The sequence below is a fragment of the Cyprinodon tularosa genome, unplaced genomic scaffold (assembly GCF_016077235.1).
Source record: "Cyprinodon tularosa strain WSP-4 unplaced genomic scaffold, ASM1607723v1 ctg177, whole genome shotgun sequence".
Classification (NCBI taxonomy): Eukaryota; Metazoa; Chordata; class Actinopteri; order Cyprinodontiformes; family Cyprinodontidae; genus Cyprinodon; species Cyprinodon tularosa.
This window is the reverse complement of record NW_024038589.1, coordinates 1,200,986-1,221,504: the sequence shown is the minus strand read 5'-3', so window position 1 is coordinate 1,221,504 and position 20,519 is coordinate 1,200,986. Positions and strand designations below refer to the sequence as shown.

At 37.9% G+C, this 20,519-nt stretch overlaps 1 protein-coding gene and 1 long non-coding RNA gene across 3 annotated transcripts in view; one reads left to right on the top strand and one right to left on the bottom strand.

The window, feature by feature from the left end:
• ptprz1b (protein tyrosine phosphatase receptor type Z1b) overlaps window positions 1–20,519 on the top strand; it is a 95,447-nt gene that overhangs the window by 1,830 nt on the left and 73,098 nt on the right. The window lies entirely within an intron of this gene.
• On the bottom strand, window positions 17,960–19,375 carry LOC119781457. The gene is made up of 3 exons (XR_005280570.1): window positions 19,244–19,375; window positions 18,647–18,704; window positions 17,960–18,526 (listed from the first exon to the last, which is right to left on the bottom strand). It is a non-coding gene; the product is annotated as an uncharacterized LOC119781457 (long non-coding RNA).

Genomic DNA, 20,519 nt, shown 5'->3' with positions numbered 1-20,519 from the left:
ACTTGTTGTTTTATTATAATTCATGCAGGGAGTTTTACAGGTTATATGGACACTGCAATGTAAGTAGAACAGGAAAGGAAAAACAGAAAAAAGGAGAAAAGATGAAAGAGGAGATAAAAGGGAGATGACAATAAAACATTTTCAGTCTGCTTCATCGCCTGCAAAGAGATGTAAAAAGAATCAGCACAACCAATGGATATAGTATAAGAGATACAATAAAGTAGCACCTTGATACTATCGCTGGAGTATGAGTAGTATTATTTAATCTGACATGTATACAGAACGTAAGAATATGGAAGTGAATCTCCCAGTTCCTGGGGCCAAGCACCTGTAGTTGTGAGAGTGTACTTGTGCATGTAAAGTTTATCCAAAGGAAAAATGCTCAGTAGTGGTGTGAGGAGCCGAAGAGGTGCCCCCCCAGAGCACTGAGGCGAGCGCCGGGGGACCAAAGCCCCAGACGCCCAAAGGGACCCTAAGAGCTAAGGCGCCAAGGAGGGGTCAACCCGGAAAATCCCATGGCCGGATCGACTTCGGGGTGCCCCACCCCCTGGCGGGAGCCCCAGTTTTGGCTTAGAAAACAATCAAATTGAACCAAAAGAATGGGTCCACGCCTTAGGAATGGGGAGTTTATATAAAGCTCGGAACCCAACGCTAATTCTCACATTTTGAATTGAAAAACTTCCTGGATGGGAAGAGAAACGTCTTCAAACTTGGAAACAAATTCCAGTGGATTGTTTTTTTATTTTTTTACTTTCTTGGAATTGCTTATGCTGGCTGTTGCAGGTTCGCGTCCTAGCCCTGCTGGCCATCCACAGATGTCTCTCCACTCTCTTCTCACCCACTTTCCACTTTACTTTCAAAAATAACAAAATAAATACCATTAAGGCTTCCTAATAAAGAAATGGGTGTCTTTTATCCGACTGTTCCACCATACAGGCCTTATTTGTGGATTGTCCTTCTGTGAGGGCCCCCCCCCTCTCTCTCAGGCGAACGCTTTAAAGTGATGCAGCTGTAGGAGGAGTTCTGGTGGTTCCAAACTTCTAACATTTATAATAGTTGAAGGAAACTCACTTAAAAACTTCATAGAAACAGAAATATTTCTGTATCATTTGCCAAATCTGTCTAAAGTCAATTGTTTTGACTTCATGCTTGATGTTTAAAATCTGAAATTCCCTTTCAGCTCTGGGACTTTTAAATAGACATCGGTGGCTTTACTAATCATATCCAATCAACCAAATGGATAGATAGATACTCAATCACTGCAATCATCTATAAGTGTATGTATGTAGCTTATAATATTCATTGTTATTCATTATTTTATCATTTATACATCTTTGTAATATATTTCTATCATTCAATGTATGCATATATAGATATTTGTGTGTGTGTATATATATATATATATATATAGATGGATATTAAGGTGCTGTACATAACGAATAATAGAAAAATATTTAGATATTTTCAAGACTGTGTATTGTGTATATATTGGAATATTCTCAGTGTTTAACTCTTAAGAATACTGAAATACGCTGAACTATGTATCTTCATACATGTAGCCATTATAGCTCTATTTGGAAGGCGAGCGACACAAAAGGTGTTAAATGTTTCATTTTCAGTGAGTTATGGTTGATTAAATGAGCGGATACCTCATTAAACTTTATAGATGTTTATGATCTGTAATAAAAGCTGCATCATGGATAGGCTAGGATGCTTTATCTCAAAGTTTAACTGTATTTATGTTTTCTTTTCTCAACCATTTTGGTTGCACGGAAATCCCACACTGGAAAACCAATGTTAGTCCAAGGCAATGTTTTATTACGGCTGTTTAGTGACGGATATGATCAAAAGGCTAAAGCTAAGTTTTCTCTAATCCATTTACCCTTCTTGTCTGCTGAGGCCCTACTTGTGTCCAATTTAAGCCGGCCTTAAAATGTCAACCATTACAGTGGCAGCTCCTGTAAAACAGCAACTCTTCTCTTTCATGCTTAAAGGTCTACCTCACATTCGGTGCCTGTAATAAATCTATTTTTAAAACAGCTGTTTTTGTGAAAAGATTTTAATTTGCTCGTTCCACTTGGCCGCTTTGATTTTAAGTGTTTCACAGATGATCACCCCTATAAAGCTGTTTTTCATGATCTCTTCGATTGACTTTGCATAAAATACAAGTGGCTCTTCTGTAATTATTCTAATAAAGAAAAATGATTTGAAATAATCTTGGGAATGCCTTCATCTCCCAGTCTTTTCATTCTCAGGAAAAGCTTTGATGGTTTGATTAAAACTGGGGTAAAACAAGGAGGACGCTACCTTATTTCTCATTCCCTCCTAACAGGGTGATTTGATTTATTTTGGCTTTTTTTTTTCCTTCTCAAAGGATCCACAGAAGATAACGCGCATGACATTCTGCCCCGGAAGCCCAGATGAGGGTTTTTTAATGTCCTCAATTTGCTTTGATGTGATTTCTCTGTGATAATGTTTTACCCATTAGAGTGAAAACCACATGAACTGTAACGTGTGACAGAAATACAGACTTGTTGCTGAAGTTACAGGAAGCAGAGCCTTAAATTTTTTCCACATATTTCTCTGGTTTTTATCCTCTTTTTGACACTTTTTTTTTTTTCTATAATAATGTAAAACTCCTTGTTATCCTAAAAAGAGAGCATAGAACTATTAACCATTAAAGGCTCCACCTCTTTTCAGACCTGCTCTGTGCAGTACTAGTTACACCATGAAAAAAGAAAATGAATAAAACGTCCTTTCATCCTTTTAAGGTTGGTTCGTGCATCATGCATAAGATAGGCTCTATGCATGCACCTTAAGGCTCTATGCATGCACCTTAAGGCTCTATGCATGCACCTTAAAGCTCTATGCATGCACCTTAAAGCTCTATGCATGCACCTTAAAGCTCTATGCATGCACCTTAAAGCTCTATGCATGCACCTTAAGGCTCTATGCATGCACCTTAAGGCTCTATGCATGCACCTTAAGGCTCTATGCATGCACCTTAAAGCTCTATGCATGCACCTTAAGGCTCTATGCATGCACCTTAAGGCTCTATGCATGCACCTTAAGGCTCTATGCATGCACCTTAAAGCTCTATGCATGCACCTTAAGGCTCTATGCATGCACCTTAAGGCTCTATGCATGCACCTTAAGGCTCTATGCATGCACCTTAAAGCTCTATCTCTCTGGTTCCTTTCCCTAAAAAGAGATCATTCTGGACAAACTCTTTAAACTCCCTTAAAAATAAGGGTTTGTGCTTTCCTCGCCGAACATGACCTCTCATTCACACTAGATATACTGTAGATGCACTTTTGCCATCGTCTGGGCGTTTTTGGGATTGGATTTTCAAAAGTCAAATTTAGTCTTTAGTCATTCATGCAGTCTCTGATCCCATGGCCCCAAACCCTCCTGGCATGGCTTGAAAACACACACACACCCATGAGAATATATATAGTTTTTTAGCCTATGTCAAAAAAGTTCAGGCTCAGGATTTTATTTTGCTTTAATCCCTGACTAAATCTTATATAGATATTAAAAAGTTTACCTAGCGAAAAACCTTCTGTCTTTTAGTGGCCTCTCCAAAGCATCTTAACCTGTTTGTCACTTTGATACTATGACTTCTCTCTGGCCTCAGCTTTGCCAGTAAACACAGCCCCTTCCTGACTGAACCATATGCTTTCAGCATGGTTCCATCTATGTGCTATAGATCTCTGTGGTTATAGAGGATAATGCCCACCGATCTGAACATGCAGTTCAGCAGGGGGCAAGATCATGAAACGCATTCTTTTCTTTGTTCAGAGTTTCACTATAATATGCACACTCAAAGAGCACAGTTGTATTTCCTTTTGAACCCACTTGCTTTGAGATTTAAAAGTAATCTTCCACAGCTCACTGTGGTTGCCCTTCTCGAACGTTAACAGAAAAGACACAAGCCTTCCATTTATCCCAACTGGCTTACGCAACACGACTGAGTTGAATGCATTTTTACTTTTGAATGCGTTTGTTAAATCCTGTAGGTTTGGATGGATGAAAACACTCAACAGGAGCAGCAGTAAAAGGCAAAAAAAGATCATTTTAGGAGTCCGGTTTTCATAGCACAGCGTTAAACCTATCAAATTGTAAATTACTTGCTTCTAATGTTTTTGTTGCTATATTTTAGCTTTAATATCTAATAAAGGTGCAAGTTATCAATTGAATAGTTATTTTAAGGTTGATTAATCTAATTGTTTGCCTAAAGATTCATTGATTTGCAGCCATTTTCTTAAAAACCTTAGTTTTCTCTCTTGCATAAAGGGAACTTTTACATAACCCAAAGGGCTAACTAGTTTTGTTTTTTTTTGCAATATACAGTCTTAATAAATAGTAAATCGTTTTATTTTAACAATGCAAGTGTATTAAATACTAAATGAACAAATAAAATAGTTTTGTTACACATTATACAGCTGTGTTTGAACATTTATACACTATTCCATTAAAAACAGAAAAAGAATTAGTTTCTAGATTATTTTATTTTATTTATTTTTTTCACTATTATTTTTTCTTTAGGTAATTAGTATTTTTGTTCCCCTTTTCCCCTTCTCTTCCTGTCCCTTAGTCTGTAATTTTAATTTACCGGTACCTTCATTTATGCACTGTGCTTAAAAATGGGGATGTGGGTGTGGGAGGGGCGGAGGGGGTGGGCGTTTTATCTGAAAATTGTTAAAAAGTGGGGGAAAAAAATGTGCTTGGGGTCAACCCCATCTTTTCTGAACCCCCCTTTTCTGAAAAAAAGTAATAATAAATAAAAGTGATACATTTTTTAATATGATTTATTCAAAATCAATATTTTTATTTCACAAAATTATCATTTACTAAATTTTATTCAGTATTACGATTTCAGTTTTTTTGCTATTTGAATTACTAGTGTGAATTTATAATATGGAGGGTATGTAAACTTCAGCACAGCTGTATATAACAAAGCAGAAACCTGTTGGGTTACTGGACTTTTAAAAGAAGATGAGTAAAATATGTGACACACTAAGGATTTTATAATGTGCAGTTATTAAACTATCATTAAAATACAGGGTAAGGTGCTCCGACACGCTGTCAGCCACCTTTTTTTCAGTGAAGTGGATGCTGATTGGGATATAGCTCTCTGTTTTTAGTGTATTCCATTAAAAAGTGGTGGGAAAGACTTGTACTGTTAGCAGCATCAGAACACCGGGTTTCTAGTTCCTCTCCAAAGATGATTAAAATTATAATAAAAGTACACTCTCATAAACATCCCGCCGGTGACTGTTATTACGAGATAAGCTTTACCCTTTTCATGTCACTGAGGGAAATCTGGGCAAAGTGCCACCAAACATTATGTCAGGTTCAGTGTGACATCACCAATCATATGTTCTACTGGTAGGATGCCATGTGGCGAGCAAGCACACTGTGAGCTCTCGAACCGGAGCGTTTGGCTTAATAGCTTATGGGATGGTGCAGTACTAATTGGCAGCAAATAGTGACACATGGTTCCTCGCCCCACAGCGAAGCGGGGTGAGTAAATCCATGAATTAAATGGAAGAGCTATGACATAACATCCAGTCAGATAGAAATCACTAGTTCGCCTCCAGCTGGAAAGTTGTCAACCGTGCAACCACTTTACAATTAAAATTCAATGAGATTGCACTGCAGATGTGATAGAGGATATTTTTTATTTAAATTATTTCCTGTGTTAGAACACACCGTTTATGATTGGACGGTGTGGAAGCCTTACATTAAATCTGTCTGTCTTGAAACTAATCAGAGTGGTTAAGATGTCATTTGCTTCTAAGATAAAAAAACAACAGTGTTCTACACTGCTTTTTAAAAGTCTCATACTGCACAAACTTTTCCACATTATAATGCGCTTTAAATGGAATTTAAGGTAAAAGATCAATATAATGTACTACAAATTGTTTAAGCAGGAGGTAATTTGTTCTGGTAACCTTAAAACGGGCTTAACCCTCTCCAGGCAGATGTTGCAGATTTGCAACAGCTAAATGTCACTTAGCTAATTACTCCACATCCATATTTTAAGAGCTTTTGTTACTTAGAAGTACAACAGAAGGACTTAGTTGTCAATTTGCAAGAAACAATTTCTCTCCAGCTCACCAGATAGCACTGCTGACTCACTTTCAACATGGCTGAGTCCTTGGTGTCACTGAAACAGATTTTCAGGAAAGTCATTTCTGAATCAAAGTTCTGAAGACATTTTGAGTCCTATCCAGGAGTCTTTGTTAGGTCTGTCGGCTAGCTCCAGAGTTCTTGGCTCTTTTGTCTGTGGAATATATGTTTGGCCATTTGAATCATGATGAGTCTGCCTGTGTACTTTCTTTGGAATTAGTTTAAATGATAAGAAGCTGAAACCGCATAAACAGTGCAGCTTGGTGATTTATTGACTGTTTGGACTCTAATGTTTGAGGAACAAATCTAAATATATAGCCACTGCACAAATGCATGGTGCAACGCAGGAGAGCCAGCAGCTCTGGGCAAGATTCGGCTGTATGCTTGCACGTGAAGAAGGACAAACCTTTGACCATAATGTTCAGATTGTAGACAGAGAGGAGTGACATTTTTTGAAAGAGGGGAAAGGATGCTTTCTTTGTTAAAAGGCAAAAGTTATTATTGAACAGTTTGGGAGAATTGTGGTTTCATCTTCCAACATTTATAATCTGGTCCTGGAACTCAGTCTTAAGAAGTTTTACAAGTGTGGCCAAACATATTACCCACACACAACAAAAAAGACTTCAACAACCCACAAGAATGACGACTGGGTCTTTGATTTGCATCTGACTTGAAATTCTTTCACTTCAGTTAATCTGGACCAGAACCTGTGAACGGAGCGGTGAGCAATTCCCGCTTGGATGCCGTTCACTCATTTGCTCTGCTGCTCAAAGTTGTGCCAGGATGCTCAAAATCCACTTCATTCTCATCTTCGTTTTCCTGCCACTCTGGCGAAATTGCTCCACGCTTGCCCTCATTTTCTGGAGAAGGCATTTTCTGACATTTTTCCTTCATGTAATTATGCCACGGCTCTGGACACACGCCGTTTGAACTAATGATGTGACCGATACATGTGTATTGTCTTATTTAACTGGCTGTTAATTGATCTCACTGTTTCCCAGTTAATAACGTAACACCTCGCTCCATTCACTTTGCCCCACGTTTCCTATTTAATTATTAATTTGTTTTAAAAGACTACATTAAAAAGGTCTCTACACATCTCATTGCAAATGAGATAATAGCGTATATTACATGTATGCTTTACTTTATTCTGTAAGATAAAAACATTATAACCGTGAGAAGTAAATACAGCCGCAGACTGTCTTGCAGCAGGTCTTCCATTACACAAAAGCCAACATCTGTATGGCTTTTAATTCTCTTAGTGAGTGCTCCTTACAGATGGCACCTGAGATTATCTGTAAATGTTGAAATGCATCTGCAGAGGAGGAGCAGATCCTGTTGGGACAAATCACACTCCCCCTTTCCAAAAACTTCAAAGTGATCACGAACAATCCCACCATGATTGATTTGGATGCATTTCTCAAAGCCTTCTTAGCTTTCTCTTTGAAGAGGATGATGCAGGAATGAAGAAAGTTTTATACTTAATTTGTTTATAGTGAAATTCCTCTGAATGTCAGAAGGGTTTTGCTTTTTGCATTACATAGAAAAGTCTCTGATCCAGCTGTTATTTTACCATTTGAATGGTTCCTAAAGGGTTAACATTGCTAAAAAAAAAAAAAAAAAAAAAAAAAAAAAAAAAGCTATATGTTATATAGAATAATTGATTGCCTATTTTCCTCGATATTTCCCCCCCCCCGCAGTTTTTCCCCCTATGAATACCCAGCCTCTCCATCCAAAGTATTCTATTCATAAGTGCTCCCATTCTTTAATCCACTTAGCTCCAGTCTGCTCTTAAATGGTCACAGCTATTTTAGCAAACGGTCACAGCTATTTTAAAGCTGTTCTGTGCCATGAGGATGGCTTGATCTGCTTGATGCTGTGGCGTCTGGAGAGTAAACTTGGCTCCATGAATCCCTTGGCTGTAGAGGTAGATTTGTTTATATAGAGGCGTAACAAAGGCAGAAGAGAGACAAAACATTTGTTTAAAATGGCAATAAATGTTGCATTCATATGTAGTGGGAATGTATGGGTTGGTTTCCGGTTTTAAGGTATAGCGCCGTTTAAAAGTAGTAAAAGTACTTAGATTTCACCCCTTGATGTTTCTGTTCTTTTTAGTGGTTAAACTACCTGAAAGTTGTATTTAAAGGATAGAAATTCAAATTGATTCATCTTGTAGATATGGCGCCAATTTAAACACATGTCATCTGAAGGCGCATTACAGAGACATTTTAGTAAGATCAAAGAGACAGAGTTTTCTTTCTAAGGAAAACCAGCTAATTGTATCAAGTAACTGACTTTGCAGAACAGGCTCCACCTTGATGAACATATAGAGATAGAATACATTCCCTTGCATTGTGTTGTTGACAGCAATCCCTCACCCCATGCATACATGCAGTGACAGTGGAGAGGAAAAACTCCCTTTTAATTGGAAGAAACCTCCAACAGAACCAGGTTCAGTATCAGCGGCCTTCGTCTGAGGCTGACTTGGGATTCAAAAAAACAGAAGTTGACATACTAAATGAAAATAGAATCACTGATAAATATTTTATATGTTAGAAATGGCAACAACGCGACTAGGCCCCGAAAAAACAGCCTCACACCATTATGTATAATTAAAATTGTAAAGGGCAGCCACCCAGCTGATGCTTCCCCCCAGGATTTAGTCATGACCAAACAGAAATAGGCTGGAAGAAGCTACTATCACAAGAAAAATCAGAGAGAACATAAAGTTGAAAGAGGTTAAACTGACAAATTGACAGAATTGGAGAATGGAGATAGAATGAAGTAAGATGAGGAAAAGTGTTCCCTATGTCCTCCAGCAGACTAAGCCTATAGCAGCATAACTATAGAGATAGGTCAGGATAGAGACATGCTTACATTAACGTTTTGTCAAAAAGAAAAGTTTTGAGCCTAGTTTTAAAAGTAGCTTATGCTACTTTTTGCCAATATAAGTTTCATACTGGAAAAATTATATTAAGCTGGTTTGGGTCAATTTCTGCCTCCATTTTGCATCACTTAAAGACATGTAACCACATACTGTGCTTAAAATATGTCTCAGTTGATATGTATATATAGTTTAGTAGATTGCAAATTATTAAAATTCTATGGAAAAACCTTAGTTCTAAATTAAAGAGGACTAGACAGGACAAGTTTAGAGTAGTGAAAAAACACATTTTAAGTTTCCATTCATTGCTTGAGATAAGTTTAGTATGTCTACTACAAATATAGACTCTCGATTAAAGACCTTTTTGAGAGATGTTCGGTGGGGGCTTCTGTTTATATTCTGCTACAATACTGTCCAGAATCAAAGCCTGACATTTTGTTTGTCCCAATGACAACTACAGTGATTAAAAGGATTTAAACGTATAAACATTATCAGGCATAGAAGATATTGTAGAGATTGACTGACATTAGAATATGGATAAAATTCTTTTGTAGAATAAAAGTCAGATTTTGAAGTGGCAGAAAATGAATAATGGTACCATCATAAATTGATAATTTCAGCACATTTCTCATTTTACAGTATTAAACCACTGTCATATTTTCAGCGCTTAATCTACTAAGAGCTTAATGCTGCATTAATCTCTGCTATAAATCAACCATCATTGAATCAACCAGCAGATAACACGTTACACTTAGAATTTCTGATGGAGGACGCCAACAAAATATGTATTTAAAAGTTTGAGAACATAACTTTATGCAATGTTTCTGCAAAGGGACCTTGACATTCTGTCTTTCTGTTTATCGACGCACATCAACAGTAAAGAATCGCCAGCAGGAGGGAGCTGCACAAGTGATAAGATAAAACAACGTTGTTCACAACCACTTCCATAGGAAGGTTTTGGTCAGAGTCTAAAATTTTGAGTCAATGGGTAACTTATGACCTGGAAGCTATTAAAGGAAAAATACTTAATTTTGACTAAAACATGAAAAAGACTTTAAAATTGAATAAAAATGAGTTTCATGTATGCAATCCAGCTCTGGCTCTTTGAATCCTTGAAGCATCAGGTACATAATATAAAAAGAAGACTGCTCTCTCACCGACTCCACCTACTCCTCATATATATTTCTACAACTCACAAATGCATGCATGTAAATAAGCAACCATAGAATAATAAAAACTAGAGGTATATGCCTGTCTTCTAATTAAGGGGTGATGATGCATCTTATTTTCAGTACAAATAAACCTCTTTCCCACTGAAAATATCGGATTAACGTATGCTTTTCAACCGGCTAACAATTAGCATTTCGCTCCCTTCCTTACGGGCAAAAAAAGCAGTGCCTAAACCCTCGCTGGTAAGCTGCATGGCCTCTGTCCCCCCGTGGCTGCTTGTCTTGTGACTCCATCATGATGTGTTAGCGTTGATGATGTCAGCAGTGAGACAGAAATCAGGAAAGTAAACAACGGAGAGCAACTTGTATAGAAAATAGGGTGTAGTAAGTCTGCTTTATTGTTGCGCTCTTTTATCTTTCAGGATCTCTTTCACTAGTGCTGCGCCATGTTTATCGAATGTAAACAGAGTTGTTGCAGCTTGTTAAATCAGAAGCAGCTGGCGCGGTGTGCTGACGTCCGTAAGTTGGGTTCAATTGTGTCTGGCTCTGGTGTTCCCACAGAATGCCGAGGTAATTTTTACGTGGGTCTCTTGTCGAGTCGTTTGACCCGGGTAGACACGCGTCAGTGAGCCGTTCCCACTGCCACTAAAAGCCGATTGTTCCTGGTTTTAAGGGTTTTTTTCGGCCAGTGGGAAAGTGGTATTACAGAGTGAAAAAAAATCTCAGATGACCCAGCTTTCCACCAGCATTTAAACACACCATGTACAGACAAATTTGGTAGCTCTCTGAAAGCGCGTTATGTATCATAACAAACTTTGTGCACTCGTAACAACATTTGTGTGTAATTGTCGGTTTGTCTGTGTATTTCATGTGGTTTGTGTACATACATTTAATAGTTTGTATTCACAGGAAAATTTTTGAATTCATAAATATTGGATTTGTGTGTGTATTTCTTTTGTGTGTACTCATAATTTCACTATATTGGTATTCATTTTTGAACATTTTGAATGTTTACAAGTATCTTAAGTAGTAAGTGGTTATCCAAGAAATTACTCAAGTAAGATTGAAAATAGTACTTTGTAAAATTACTACTCAAATACAAAGTAGGTGTTGGCTCATAACATCTGATTTAATGTCTAAAATTATGGAATTAAATTGAAAGTTATGGGCAAAAATGTGACTAAATAACAAGATTAACAATGCCAAACGTAGGTAGAAAAAGTTTACTGAATCAATATTTCAAACATGACTTCAGAAAACCAATCCTTACAGTAGATGATGTATTATATCAGTAAAGGATAAAAATCTTTCAGCTACAACATCGACTGGTTACTGTGTTTTCACCTAATCTTGAATGGCTTAAGTTGCTCTTGGTTGTAGAGTAAACAGAAATGTTACTCAAATAGGTGTAGTAATACTTTCACAAAACTTAAATGTAAATGTAAAAAGTACAATAACTCCTTCAGGTATTTAAACAAACAAAAAAACAAAAAAACAATTGCATAATTCCCTCAAGCAACTCCCTACTGGGGCTTTTTGCTCCATGCTGACTTCACATGTATGGAGTGAATTATGGGCACATTTTGTAAATGGAAATAAAGAAAGTGGAATTCGGAAATTAAATCTTGAAAAACTTCTTTACCCAATAAAAGGTTTTGAAAGTAACTTTACTGTTTTCGCCGATTGCATTTTTTTTTTTAAATGTTCAATTTTTTTTCAATTTTTTAAAATTAAATCCATACACATTTCTTAACAGATTTAACATTTTCACATTTAATTTGTTCAAATTTCTCTTTTCTTAGATTGGCTTTTATGGATCGTGTTTTTTTTTAAATGTTTTCGACAATTACATTCTCTTCACTTCCGGGGGGTGGGCTTTGCTCTGGCATGAGGATTAAAGATGCATTTCTATTTGTCTGCATGGACGTTAGAAAAATTTTTATTGGTCAAGAGCAAGCATTTGTGTTGGGCTTAAAGTGAAGATGCGATCTTTGAAATGCAATTTCAAAAGAATGAAATTTGTAAACTTCAGCCTGAATAAAATATAAAATTTGAAAAAATCTTTTTTGAAGAAATAAAATTTGAAAGGAAATTAAATAATAACATGAATATAAAATTTAAAAGCTAAAGAATGCCAAAGTTACTATAAAAACTTGAGTTAATTAAGAAAGTTTCATTTTTTGCTTGAATTTTTTTTTTCTTTCTGTAAAATTCCTGTTTGCAAAACATGATTTTTGCTTTCAACAATAACGGAACAAAATTTACTCAATATAGGTGCATAAAAGCAATAGAAAATCTGTTCAGCGCGCTGCAGACGGGTACGTTTTTTGTTTCTAATCTGCTGGTTGCATGCACCCCTTTCTATTGCCTCCCTGGGCATCTACCCATTTAGCTCATGTAAAAAAAAGCTTCTTACAACCTTAAGACGTGTTTAATTCCTTCTTACAACCTCGATTTATAACAACTATGTTATGGTTTTATGATATTGTAAAAGTAGTTTTTAGAGTTTTTCCACTAAAAATTCCAGTTTATTTAAATAATCTGTGAAACTATTATGTCATGGTTAGTTTTATGCTGAGATAGGTGATTAAGAAAGGAAGCAGCTAGGCTTAGGGAGCAGAACATTTTCAATTAAAAAGGATGATGGCAGGATACCAGAGAACAAAAGGTGAAAAGGAGCAGAAGACTGAAACTAAGTCGCTAGGACCAGTGCTCCAGCGTTCAATCCTTAAAGGCCAGAGCTTTCTCCATATGAGGAACTCTGTCTGAAGTTCCATTAGTCGACAATGGCGGTCTGTCTGCCTGTTCTCACATGAAAAAAGCTACTGTTGTTTTTTTTTTTTCTTTAAAGAGGCTGGCACCAAGGATTGAGATGTAGACAACCTCACTACCTTTTAAGCTACCCAGAGCATAGTGAGCGGAGAATACAACACATGCATCAGACAGACTCTGTAAAGAATGCAGTCATTGTCCTCTAATGGACAGGCTCTTTAAACAGCTGGACGACTGTTGTTGAAATTTGGGCTAAACACGACAGTTTTGTGGTCAGATTTAAATTTTTCTACTTTGTCACTTTAAAACCACATATGTGTGTTTTCAGGATATCATGTAATGGAACAACTTTAGCTATCAAGTGATTGATAATCATTGTTAAAATAGTTAAGAACTGAAAACAAGTCTAAAAGGTGTAGGTTCTATTGTAACTTTGGCTGTATGATGGAGCTCAGCTATGTCCAAGTTTCCAGCTTTCTGTGGCTGCCTGTCAGGGGTGGTTTTACTCCAGTCCTGGAGGGCCAGTATCCTGTAGCTTTTAGACACATCTCCAGTACGCCGCTTGAATCATTAGTCCTGCTAATGACTCTTTTTTTCCCTCCGTCTTCACAGCTGATCACAGCAACTGTAGTCAATTGGAGCTGTTCCATTTTTCTCACCCTGCTGAGCTAACTACACATCACTGTAGAGCTATTATTCCATTATTGTTGCAAGCAAAAAAATTCTTTTGTAAATGGAAATTTGAAAGAAGCTGTAATCTAGAAATTCAACTTTGAAAAATGTTTTATTATTAGAAAAAGGTTAACAGAGTAGCTTTGCTGTTTTCTCAGATTTTGTTTGATCGATGTTTTTATTTGTTCAAATTTTTTCAAAACTTTTTTGCATATTTTCTATTCTCCTTTTGTTCTGAATTATATTTAACACAACACATTCTCTTTACCTCATGCCAAATACAAACATCGCTCGTATTTGCCTTCAGGGACCTTTTGAGTGGTCAGTATAACTAAAAGGTCCCTTATATATTCACAAGTTTATCATTTAAAGTTAAAAGTTAAGTTTCTTTGGACTGTGGGAGGAAGCCGTAGAACATGCAAACTCCATGGGAATCGAACCAGGGACCTTCTTGCTGCTTGGCAACAATATTACAAACTGCACCACCCTTCTTAATATAAGTACGAAAAATGAGAAAAGAAAATTAAAAACAATCTACTAAACTTTGTTTCCAAGTTTGAAGACGTTTCGCTTCCCATCCGGGAAGCTTTCTCAAATTCACTTTTTGAATTGTACCTTTGTGGTTTAACTAGGAAAAAACATAGAACAAGCTCAAGAAATGGAAATGCCTCCCAAATCAGGTGTGTGCTGATTTGTGCATTCAATATGTTTTGTGTACGGTTTAAATGGTTACAGTGTCAATTCCCAGCTACAACCTTGCTCCAGTTGGTAGACTCAGGCAATATCTGGATTTCTGCCACGATCCCTCATATTTGATGAGTAAGAAGCTCTGAATGACATTCAGGTAGAAGTGGGTATGTGAAGAGTTTGCTGTCTGTTCTTTGCTGGCAATGCCGTTCAGGGTTCACACACCTCTTGTTTTGTTGGGTACTGGGAAAGGTTCCCAGGCTCTTTTTGTTGCATATTAATGACTTGGCCAGCGTAGATGGCAATCCTTTGGCTAGCTACAAGGATATTTTGTGTAATTTTCTGTAGTGAAACCTGTGGACATTCAGGGATACTCCAACGTCAAGTTAAGTGTCAATTCCAGGTAGTAAATAAGTATTTGTTTATTAAATGTCTTCCTCATCAACCCGGTTCTTTTAAATACTTACTCTAGGGGGGGAAAACTGATTAAAAAAGCAGACACTCAACAATGTCCTCGGTTGAATAATAAAATGAATACTTTCACAGATCACAAGGAGGGTTAACTGTCTCTACAGGTAGGCCTACATGTTTTCAATCCAGTCTGAAGCACATAGGCACATTTACACAACACCAAAGGAGAAATTCATAAGCAAAGTCATTTAAGAAGCAATTACTGCCATTAATCAGTTTATGAGAAGGATTATAGAGTGGTTCCCAAACAAGTTGAACTATTTCTTTCTAAAAACAGAAATAAAAGAAAAACAAAAAAACAATCTTCCATTACATTTAGCTGATATTTTAACAATCTGGTTGGACATTTCATCATGTTAAATTGAGTTTTTCCTCTCCACTGTTGCTGCATGCATGATGGAAGTGAGGGATTGCTGTAGATTCAATAAGCTAATGTCTATTGTTGCTGCATGCTCATCCAGGAAGAGTGAATTTTAAAACATCAATGACTGATGCAATCAGCTTATTTTCCTTATATATATAAAAATTTGAACCATTCTGACTGGATGATCTGTTAATAATTGTAGAGAGCCTTTAGATGAGACTGAAGGCTTTATAAAGTTTGACTTGTTTGGAGAGCATTCTTAACAAACAGGATTTAGATTTAGGAAGTTGCTTCTGAATGAGCCACAAGATTTCTGGAACAATTTTGCCTTTAGACAAAAGAGACCAAAGTAGAGACATTTGCCCATAACGAACCACAACACCTCATACTAGCAACCGTCGGCCATGGTGGTGCTAAGATGATGGTCTGGGGTGATATTTCTTTTGCCATTAGACGTTTATGATCCATTTGATCTACAGTTAAATGTAAAGACGTCTTTCCTGCATATAAATATCTGTTACTAATGTAAAGGTAAGGTAAAAAGTCTTTTAAATTCTACCTCAGTTTTTCTTCTCTTTGATAATGCCACTTGAAGACAAGGCAAGTTTATTTGTATACCGCAATTCAATACAAGGATAATTCAAAATGCTTTACATGAATTAGATAATAAAACAGAAAAAAAATAAAAGAAAAAGATTCATAAATCTGTTATAGATATACGCAGGTTAATGTGCAATACAAACAACCTTGCCTTGCCTTGCATGCAAATGGCTTGACAAAGCAGATGTACTGGATAAGGCTTTCTGCATGCATATTAAGATATTTATTGCGCAGTATTTTGGACGTGTTTTTCTCTCATTTTCGGATTGTGCAAAATGATGAAAAAGAAATGTATATTAGGATGCTTCCTCTTTTTTCCTTTCAGAATTTGACCCCAAAACAACTGTCTGTATTGTTTCCCTTCTGCCTCTTGTTGGATTTATGGTGTTTATTTTTAGGTACAGCTGTTTGAATCAAAGGTTAATCCATGTGCATGTGCATTAAGCCCACTTAAAGTAAGCAGTCTCCACGGTTTCCCATCTTTTCTGCTTTTCACAAATGGCCATGCTGTGTGGAACAAAAACAGAATCAAAAAAGCAGCAATCTCCCAGTCCAAGCATGCATACAGAGACAGTGAAAAAGAAAACGTCCCATAACAGAAAAAAAAAATCCAGCAGAACCGGGCTCAATGTGAGCGACCTTCTGCCAAGGCTAATGTTAAGTTAGCTCCATAGGTGTTTCTGTTTATGAAAAACAGAATAGCAATACGTAGATTTTTATGTCACAAGGGATGAAAAAGAGCACATACAGTTAGTCATAGCAAAAGCTGAGCCCATAGCTACAACTAGGAGAGAAAAAGCTGGTCCCTCTCTCAAGGATGGAGTCATATCGAAACAGGACCAGGAAAGTATTATGATGAGAAAAAGCAGCAAGAAAAAAGAGGAAATGGGTCCCTATGTCCTCCAGTAGCCTAAGCCTATAGCAGCATAACGGTTAGATAGCTCAAGATACCCCGAGCCACTCTAGCTATAAGCTTTTTTTTTTTTTTAGAAAGAAGATTTTAAAGATTTTTCTTCAGAGAAGACAGAGATTGGGGTATTTCTCTGCAATGGCAAGGTATGTTAAGAGTAGACAAGGCCAGGCTTTCAGATTTAAGACGGAAAAACTGTCAAGAATTGTCATGAACCGAGGACAGATGGACCCAGTATTCAGGAGAGACAGTCAGTAGGAAAGTTCAAAAGGTTTATTAAAATAAAAACAAAACAAAAGCGGAGCTGTGGCTCGCGGACACTGCAGGCAGGGGGGGGCGGGGCACCGCCCAATCTCAGACACTCTAGGGAGGAAACACAGGTAAGTGACCACGATCAACCAATAGAAGATTAACTGTGTTGGTCACTTACCTGGTTTAACAGTCCAGACCACAAGTGTCCCAGTGCTGCAGTCCCAGAGGTGATGGTGGAAGCTGATCCTGGTCAGGGATCCAGAACAGACAAGAACAGACAGAAACAGGCAGGATCCAGATCAGGCAGGAACAGAGACAGGAGGCAGGATCCAGACTTCCAGGCATCCACAGGCTTCCAGGAGGGTTCAGAGTCTTACTGGGACCAGAAGCATGACCAGGTGGTCACGCACAGGAGCAGACAGGATCAGGTGCAGACAGGCAGGCTCAGTGGAAGAGGGTAGCCGAGACAGGACGTGGAACCGGAACTTGAAGCAGACTTTAAACTGGTCTCCACCCAGGAGCCAGGCTTACTTAGATAAAAACTGACCCCCCCCCATAATGAGCCAAAAACCCAGAGGACTCCGCAGGGGAGGAACAGTGGACGATCAGGAGACGAGACAAACACTAAAACCCTCTTTCCACTGGCTGCTAGGATCCAGGACATGAACCAAATAAAAACTGAACAGAAAGACAAGCAATGACCTGGCCCTGAATGCTCAGGCTGAACTGAATATAAACCAGAGCATCCAGGTGAGGGGAATAAATTATAATTGAGGCAGGGAAAGAAGAGGGCAGGTGAGAGGAATTACTAATTTGGGGAGAGCAAACAGGCCAGATCACGACAAGAATGGCAGTGGAAGCATCACACTATCAGGCAAATTAATCCCATCTAATATCAACAACTAGGTGGCTGAAACATTTTATGACTGGGAGATGTTACATAATGCCCTGTGAGAATTCGATCTGCTTTTTCAATCAAAAAAATTATGAAAAAAAGAGTCTTTAATACAAAAACACTTTGTTAAAGCAAAACATGTCTTTCATATCACAGTCTATAAATAGTCCTTTACAGTCTTCATCATGCAGAAATCTTAGGAACTCGGAGCAGAAGTTTAAAGGATGTTGGTTCCATTTAGAACTTTCCTTCCTTCTGGGAAACTTCATTAAAGGGCTGCTAGTGTGACCAGTGAATGGTTAGAATCTTGATTAACCCCCAAAACCAGCCTCTAAGGCTGTCCGCCCTCTTTTCACTCACAGACCAAGGCCTGTGAGTGCATACATGTGTCTTTGTCCTACTCTCCCAGGGTGTGCATGTCTGTGTGCTTCCACAATAGTGGAAAATCGAGGCCACGACCCGATGTGGATAACAGCGAATGAATTGGGATGTTTTTGTGTCCATGGTGATGGAAAGAGTCGGGGTAAGAAGCTGATAGGAAGTCAGGGCGTTCTGCGCGCTATCGGGGTGGCTCTTCCGTTGTCTTGACTCTGCGGGTTGTCGTGGAAACCCAGCTGATTGAAGCCGAATGCTGATGGACAGCATGAACTGAAAAGAAGGTCTTTACGGCTGTAAAACAATTTTTTATCTTCTCACAGTTTACTTTTCACTCTTTCTAGAAATGTAAAAAACAAAACAAAGATCACAGGAGTAAATATTAAATGTATTTGTAATTATTTCGAACCCGGCCCCATTTAAAACATTTTTACCAAACACGTATTAAATCATGATTTACCTTTGATAACCCACATTCGGTTTCCTTCTTCGCAAAGCAGTGAACTGGATTGACAGACCTGTGAAATCAAGAAACCATTTAATAGAACCTGTCTAAAATATCACCAAAATCGTTGATTTAAACATCTAAGATATTAAAATGTTCATAGGATTCAAAACCAGGAATCTATAAATGGGGCCAAATACTTTCTCACTGCAATGTATTACCTTTTTATAAAAGGAAGGGATTTTTTTATACTGTTTTTCTTGTATTGCTGACCTTAAGCTCTCATCAAAGAGGGCATTTTTTTATTTGACTCAAAGGAAATTTTCAAAAAGATCTTTATTTTTTTTAAACCAGGAGCTTATGTATTAGCTTGCAACCCTGCTCCAATGAACAGCTAGTGGATTAGTAGGGAAACACACACACACACACACACACACACACACACACACACACACACACACACACACACACAAGCACTCTAAAGTATTTTTCTCAATTTGTGCCAAGCAGATGGAAATGTAGCGTCTTACTGCTCTAACTAGGCATGCAGATTAGCGAGCCCCTCACTCACATAGACACACTTTGGCTGGATGTATATCATCACAAACTCACAGTGGATAAACCTATCCTCTCTGCTGCCGTGCACTGAAAGCTTGCCACCAATGAGAAAGCAGAAATGGGGCTGAAACATTAACCACACACATCAAATGGCCCCAAAACTTGCTTCCATGTCTCGGTGTGAATCCCCTCAGTGCGATTCTGAGCACGTGTATCTGTTGAGCAGTTATTCATAGCGCCGTTTTACAGCAACCCCCCACTCGCCTGAGTTTTTTTAACCAGCAGAAATTTGAGGTCAGTCCCCCGTAGGGTCTGTGCTACTCACAGCTCACTGGAGAATGCAAGCTTCAGGCTGAAATGTGGTGAAAACCTCTCTGCAACTTTATGCTTTTACCTAGATCAGTGATTTTTGAGCTACTTTTGGGGAAGAGAATGACAGCCTCACTAAAACATTTAGTGAGTATAAAAATAGGTCTCTGACAAATTTATCAAACTAGGTCTAATGCCCAATATCAGCACATTTTAGGATAGTAACTCTTAGTATTTTATTTTTCACCTGCTGTCTTCTACTATGGCTGTCAATATCGTGAATAGTAGGTTTTTCTACAACGTGGAAATTCACTATCAATAAGGGAGGTTTCTGTGACCCCAGAATTAGTGTAGGATATTTATTTAAGTAAGAATTACACCTTTAGTATTTTTTACCAACAGCTTAACATGATGAAGGTAAGAGGTGGTTCCAAGTCTTTTAAGCCCGGTAATTTCCCCCTATTTGCCTCATCTTTTGCAAGAAAGAAAGTTAACTTTTTAATTCACTCTAAACACATCACTTTCTCTAAGAGTTGTGCTGCAACTATTTTAATTATATACTAAATCTCTGCTTCAACTTGTTTCTTTTCCTTTTCTTCCCCATATATCATTTTTTTGATCTGTTGTCCAAAAAGAAAATTTTATCTCAAGTACCAGGCAAATTATGTGCACAATTTGGAGTTGTGTGTGCCTCTTTGTGCTGTGTGCACTGATTACTATGGGCAAGGAGTCTTGCCATAGTGTTAGGCTTCACACTAGGATTTTTTATGAGCCTAACAGTGGGGGGGTAGCAATCAGTCAGGATGAGTCTTTAGATGACAGTCTACATCAGGGGTGACCAATAAAAAATCAGCGGGGTCCGAATAAACAAAATCATCATCCAGTAAAGGTCCGGACGCTTCGGAGGGTTTTACCATATTAACAGGAGAAGCGGCGCAAGTGAAGTTAGACACTGTCGTCAGACAACATGCAGTCATTTATAAATGTTTTAAATCTGGTTGAGTCCGGATTAGCCAGCAGG